Below are 7445 nucleotides of genomic sequence, written 5' to 3' on the forward strand. Positions count from 1 at the left end.
AGAGTATGGTGTCTAGTGAGGGAAATTATCACCGTAGAAGTCCTTACTTTGATGGTACTAATTTTGCTAGTTGGAAGCATAAGATGAAAATGCATATTCTCGGACATAACCCCACCGTTTGGGCAATTATTTGTATTGGCTTGCAAGGTGAATTCTTTGATGGGAGAGAACCAAACCGTGAAGCAAATGCAGAAGAATTAAAGATGATGCAATACAACGCTCAAGCTTGTGATATCATCTTCAATGGATTGTGCCCCGAAGAATCCAACAAAATCAGTCGTCTTGAGAATGCAAAGGAAATTTGGGATACTTTGATTGATATGCATGAAGGTACCGACTCCGTCAAGGAATCCAAGTTGGATGTGCTCCAAAGTCAGCTTGACAAGTTCAAAATGAAGGATGGTGAAGGTGTCGCCGAAATGTACTCTAGGCTTGCTCTTATCACAAATGAGATTGCCGGCTTAGGGAGTGAAGAGATGACCGACAGATTCATCATCAAGAAGATCCTAAGAGCATTGGATGGAAAGTATGATACCGTGTGAACATTGATCCAAATGATGCCAAACTACAAAGATCTCAAGCCAACCGAAGTCATTGGAAGAATTGTTGCTCATGAGATGTCACTTAAGGATAAGCAGGAACTTCACAACAAGTCAAGTGGTGCTTACAAAGCTTCAAGTGAAGCCCCCACATCATGAGGTGAGAAACAAACCTTCAATGAAGAATTGAGCTTAATGGTGAAGAACTTCAACAAATTCTACAAGAGTAGAAGCAAAGAAAGAAGCTCCAAGTCAAGGTCTTACAATGACAAAAGATCTTCTAGTTGAGAGCGAAATTGCTACAATTGTGGGAGACCCGGACACAATTCCAATGAGTGTACAACACCCTACAAAAGAAGAGAAGATTCTCCAAAAAGAAGAAGCAAAAGAGAAGAATCACCATCGAGAGAGAGGAGGAGTAGAGATGATCGTTATGAACAAAGACCCTCACGGAGAAGCAAGGATTCGGAAAGGAAGGACAAGTCATCAAGGAGCTACACAAAACGAAGACATCAAGCTCATGTTGGTGAATGGGTATCCGGCTCCGACTCCGACAATCACTCCGAGAGAAGCTATCACTCCGACTCCGAATATACTCAAGATGAAGGTGTTGCCGGTCTAGCACTTGTATCAACAAACTCCTATGACATATTTGATTCACCAAATGAAGGAATTGGAAGATGCTTCATGGCCAAAGGTCCAAAGGTAACGCATCCTAAGTATGTTGATTTCGATAGTGATGAAGATGACTTGCTTGTGGATGATGATTTACTTGTTGACAACTCTAGTGATGGATACTGTCGGTGTCAAAACCGGCGGATCTCGGGTAGGGGGTCCCGAACTGTGCGTCTAGGCGGATGGTAACAGGAGACAAGGGACACGATGTTTTACCCAGGTTCGGGCCCTCTTGATGGAGGTAAAACCCTACGTCCTGCTTGATTAATATTGATGATATGGGTAGTACAAGAGTGGATCTACCACGAGATCAAGGAGGCTAAACCCTAAAGCTAGCCTATGGTATGATTGTTGTAATGTATGTTGTGTCCTACGGACTAAAAGCCCTCCGGTTTATATAGACACCGGAGAGGGCTAGGGTTACACAGAGTCGGTTACAATGGTAGGAGATCTACATATCCGTATCGCCAAGCTTGCCTTCCACGCCAAGGAAAGTCCCATCCGGACACGGGACGGAGTCTTCAATCTTGTATCTTCGTAGTCTTGGAGTCCGGCGGACGATGATAGTCCGGCTGTCCGGACACCCCCTAGTCCAGGACTCCCTCGGTAGCCCCTGAACCAGGCTTCAATGACAATAAGTCCGGCGCGCATAATGTTCGGCATTGCAAGGCGGGTTCCTCCTTTGAATAATCCAGAGAAGATCATGAACACCAGGATAGTGTCCGGCTCTGCAAAATAAATTCCACATTCCCCCGTAGAGAGAATAAAATGTACACAGGTCCAGTCTGCTTACGTATTTTGCGGCAACGCCACTACCAAGCCTTTACTTGAATCGTTTTCTATTATACCACCTCAGCAAGTTTAGCGAAGCGGTTTCCTTGGCACGTCTTGTAGAAGCAGAGATCGTGTTCCCCTTATTCCGGGATTCTCACCAATACGGACGTGGGTAACCCAACCGCGCCATTGATGGTGGCGCTTGGGAGATAAGCGAGTTCTACCAGGCTGGTGGGGGGCGCATAGTCTTCAACGCCCAAGCTCCAACGCCTTCTTCCTCCTTTTCTTATCTACTTCCGCGCACTCAAGCTCCAACGCCCAAGCTCGCGCATCTCGTCTTAACCTTCACCGACCATGTCCGGAGGGGGAGGCAAATGTCTGGCTTCCACCGTTAAGGAGGAGCACATCACCAAGCTGCGCAGCGCCGGATACCTTTCCGGTGATATCGCGCACCGTCTGCCTGACGAGGGGCAGCTCATCCCTACCCCCGGGCCCCAAGAGAGGGTCGTTTTACTTCCCCACTTCCTCCGTGGACTGGGCTTTCCACTTCACCCCTTTGTCCGGGGGCTCATGTTCTACTACGGCCTGGATTTCCACGATCTGCCGCCGAACTTCATCCTCAACATCTCGGCGTTTATCGTCGTGTGCGAGGCCCTCCTCTGCATCCGGCCCCACTTCGGCTTGTGGCTCAAGACCTTCAACGTCAAGCCAAAGGTAGTGAAGGGCACGCAGGCGGAGTGCAGAGGCGCCATGTTGGGCAAGATGCCCAACGTCCTCTCGTTCAAAGGGGCCTTCGTGGACTCCGTCAAGGGGTGGCAATCGGGGTGGTTCTATATCACCGAGCCGCGCGACCCTACGTGGGCGGCGGCCCCCGAGTTTAGATCTGGTATCCCTACGCAGCTCACCTCCTGGAAAGAGAAGGGCTTGCTGTGGGGTAATCCGAAGGAGCTGACGGGACTCCGAGCCTGTATCCAGAAGCTGGTGAACAAGAAGCTCAGGCTCGTTGACGTGGTCCAAGTCATGCTCATCCGCCGGATCCTCCCATGCCAAGAACGGGCATTCAATCTGTGGGAGTTCGATCCGGAACAGCACCAGGCGCTAAGCGGGCTCTTCGACACGACGTACGAAGGCGCCTGGAGGGTGCTGTTTAAGGGCGCCGAAGCCCCCGCATCCGCGACGGAAGATCGCGGATTTCACTCGCAGCATCCGGCTGACGAGGTAAGTGATTCTACCCCTTTACGGGACACTTGTTGTAAATAGATTGATTCTAAGAGGGTTTCAATCTCCTTTTTCCTTTGACAGGAATGGATGAAGAAGGCCGAGCAGCTCATCTGCCCGGCTCCCATGCCAGAAGACCCAGTGGATGCCCGTCTAGCGGGGCTGCTGGTTCCGGCACCGCACGTGGTGCCGGAGAAGAAGGCCAAGAAGGTGGCCACGGGCACTCGAAAGAGTTCCCGTAATCAGGCGTCCGACGACGAGGCGGACTCCTCCCCCGAAGATGAGGAGGAGGAAGAAGACTCTCTCACGGAGGGGGGAGAGAGGAAGAGGAAGGCTTCCCCAACAGGGGAGGCCGAAGGGTCCAAGAGGGGGAGAACTATTCCCCCGGACAGCTCCGCCAACACCGACGTTGGCGACGAGGAGTGGCCTTCAAGGGCCAGGCCTCCGGCGAGATTGTAAGTATCCGGATCCCTGATATGCAATTTCTTTCGTGTCACATAGTGTCCTACTAATGCCGCATACTGCCCGCAGTCCGGCCCATGATGATCTCCCCGCTTCATCGAGCGGGTCGTTGGCCCCGTCGGATGTGGATTCACTTCCGACTGCCTCTACCCCCCGCGCCGGTGAGTACGCCGAGGTGGGATCCCCGAAAGGGACCCATCAGGAGGAGGCTCCGGAGGCGCCGCAAGGCAGCCTCCCGGACTTTGCGACAGACTCTACGTCGGAACCTGCAGTGATTCCAGAGTCCGGCAGGCGGCCCCTTCGAAAGAAGGGCAAGACCGTGACGCCGGTGGCCTCCGTCCAACCGGAGGCGCCGGACAACTTGCTGGAGGCACTCAAGGGCGCTTCCATCGAGGAAGAACACCGCATGGTTATGAGTGCGGTGATTCAGAAGGTCCAGCTCGCCAAGAGCAGGCTGACCGAAGCCTGCAGTAGCCTTTTAACAGGCTTTGAGGTAAGAGGTTAAAATTGTGTAATGTAATACCGCATAGACAGTAGCCCCTGATGCTTGGTTCGGTGTTCGGAAAGAAAAGCCGGACTAAGGATCTAAAAAGATATTCGCAGGTTGCTAATAAATTATGTCAATATGGGTTGGCAGGCTGTGCTGCTAACCTCTGTCGCACTGACTGCGGAGGTTGGTACATTAAAGCAAGATCTCGAGCAGTCCGAGCGAGAGCTCGGCCATGCCAAGAGGCAGCTCGAGGACAAAGAAGTTGAGTAGCACCACTTTGAATTGTTACCTTACAGAAAAGGATTTTGGTCGCAATAAAATTAACAAGGATAATATGGGTATTGCAGGGGCCACAAACGAGGTGGCAGCCCTGAAGGAGGCTGTGTCCGTGGCCGAACACAGTGCGGCCGCCGAACGGGCAGAGCGGGAAAAGCAGGAGGCACAGGTGGAGGAAGTGCGGCAAGAGCTCCAGGCTCTCATGGAGAAGCATGAGAGCTTGGAGCGCGACTCCAAGACTCGAGAGTCCGAGCTTGCCTCGGCTCTCGAAAGTGCCAAGTCCGCCAAGGCCGAGGCCCGTAAGGCCCTTCAGGAGGTTGAAGATGTGAAGAAGATAGCAGCGGGTAAGGCATTTTTCATGCAAAGCAAGCATGTTAATGTAAACTACCTGACACTTACCCGCATTCGGAGCTCTCCAGGGGCGTTTGCAGATCTGCCGCGTAGTGTGTTCGATGCTGCCGCATTCTACCGTCGCGAGGAGGGGAGCTCAACGGAGAAGGTCTTCTGGTCTCAGTACGCTGAGGCCGGCCATCCGGTGCCCCCAAGCGACCAGCGGAAGCAGCTGGTCGAACTCCACAAGGTAGCTGAGGAGGCCATGAAGGGCCTTATAGTCCGGCTGTGGCCTGGACAGGCCATGCCTGGGAGCTACTTCGGCCTCGTGCGGCGGCTGGTGGATGCGTGCCCCTGGGTGGAGGTCATCAAGCGCTCCGTCTGTATTGAAGGTGCTCGTCGGGCCCTTGCCTGCACAAAGGTGCACTGGGGCAGGCTAGATGCGGAGAGGCTTCTTACTGACCCGCCGCCACCGGGCAAGGAGTATCGTACACCTGAAATGTATTATAAAACTATCCTGAAGGGAGCCCGCGACATTGCGGATGAATGCCCTAGAGATGTAATTTTTGAGTGAACTCGCTGTGTATTATCCTGTGAGCTGAAAACTTTGTTCATGTGCGCTTTAAGAAATGCTTGTTTAATTTAAAATATTACCTTCTGTGTGGCCGTTTATAAAATCTGAGAGATGGCAAGTCGTTGGCTTCAGCCCCCAAGCCGCAAGTGTTGGGGTGTTCCGAATAACTTGAGCACTCTTGTTCCCATTTTTGGGTCCATCTAGGGAGGCGCTCAACACAACGAACAAGGCAACCGGACTTATAATGCTTGAACACTCTCACTTAGCCATAGAATTCTATAATTTTAAATTTCGGCAAAGCCCCTAGTATTCGGAAGACCGAATTCGGGGCGCTATCCACGCCTTCGTCGGACATTATCCGGAACTTCGCTCGAAGCGGCGTGAGTCTTTAAGGCCCCGAAAAGACCTCTCGAACAGCGACCAGTCTCTCGCCTTATCATGCCGGTCAGTTTTAGCTTTCTCAACTGAGGCGCTCGCCTAGCTCAACCGAGGCGCAATCGCAGTGGTTCTCCCAGTTCCACCTTAGCCGACGGAACGGAACGTAGGCACCAAAACGTGGGAGCCGGGCAAACCAAACTATTGATCCAAGACATGATTCGGAGCCGATTCATATAATGCTATAAGTTCGGGGTGCTGCACTTGTGAAAGTGTTCGGACTTATCACACCATAATGTGGGGAATGTAAGCCCCTGGTGTATTAGGCCGCATCAAAATATACGGGTGCAAGATGTCATGTAATGAACATATATATGTAATAACAGGCAAAAAGGTGCTGCATCATTTATTAAAGGAAGACTTCTATGAGTGCGGACTGATACAAATAGTGCGGTAAGCAAGGGTTTTGGATTGGTTAAACATGTCCCCCTACAGGGATGGGCTGCGGACTTGGTGTATATAATCAAATTTAATGCTCGTAATTGAGACCACCTGAGTGTTCGTCGCCGCATTCTTTCTTCCCCAGCTGTTGCATCATGAGTTCGGTAGTTTCACAGCCGGACAGGGCCTCTGGCTAACAGAGTCCTGTGTATACAAAGAAGGAAAATAATAATAAGAAAGAGTGACACACTTGCGAGCCCCTGGTGTGGTCGAGCCGCACTCTGGGTCTATTGTGGTCGTGCCCCTTCCCCTACGCCCATGGTATCTCCAAAGCGTAATGATGTACGCGGAGGGTTATTCTTGCGATCATGCGAGGGCGGGGATTAGGGCCGCATTGCTACGTGTGCTCGGATCGTGCCAGGTGGTCTTGGTTGGTGTTGCTTCGGGCGTGTTTGGCTGTATCCGGCCGTTTAACGGCCGGACTCGAAAATTGCCTTAAAAGGCTGCTCTGTACTTCTGCCGCGAGAGCCGCTGTATGTTCCTCCATTCGGAGGGAGCGGTCCATATTTCCGTTGACCGTGATGACTCCACAAGGGCCTGGCATCTTGAGCTTGAGGTATGCATAATGCGGCACCGCGTTGAACTTTGCAAACGCGGTTCGTCCGAGCAGAGCGTGATAGCCGCTGCGAAATGGGACTATGTCGAAGATTAACTCCTCCCTCCGGAAATTATCCGGGGATCCGAAGATCACTTCCAGTGTGACTGAGCCTGTAAAATTGGCCTCCACACCTGGTATGACGCCTTTGAAGGTTGTCTTTGTAGGTTTAATCCTTGAGGGGTCTATGCCCATCTTGCGCACTGTATCCTGATAAAGCAGGTTCAGGCTACTGCCGCCGTCCATCAGGACTCTCGTGAGGTGAAATCCATCGATGATTGGGTCTAAAACCAATGCGGCGAATCCGCCATGGCGGATGCTGGTCGGATGGTCTCTTCGATCGAAAGTGATCGGACAAGAGGACCATGGATTGAACTTCAGGGCGACTGGCTCCATCGCGTATACGTCCCTTAGTGCACGCTTCCGCTCCCTCTTGGGTATATGGGTTGCGTAAATCATGTTCACCGTCCGCACTTGTGGGGGGAACCCTTCTGTCCTCTATTGTTCGGTGGTCGGGTCTCTTCCTCGTCGTTGCTGTTTAGCCCCTTGTCGTTGTTTTCGGTAATTAACTTGCCTGCCTGCTTGAACACCCAGCAATCTCTATTGGTGTGATTAGCTGGCTTTTCAGGGGTTCCA

This window comes from Triticum dicoccoides, chromosome 2A (assembly GCF_002162155.2).
Source record: "Triticum dicoccoides isolate Atlit2015 ecotype Zavitan chromosome 2A, WEW_v2.0, whole genome shotgun sequence".
Classification (NCBI taxonomy): domain Eukaryota; kingdom Viridiplantae; phylum Streptophyta; class Magnoliopsida; order Poales; family Poaceae; genus Triticum; species Triticum dicoccoides.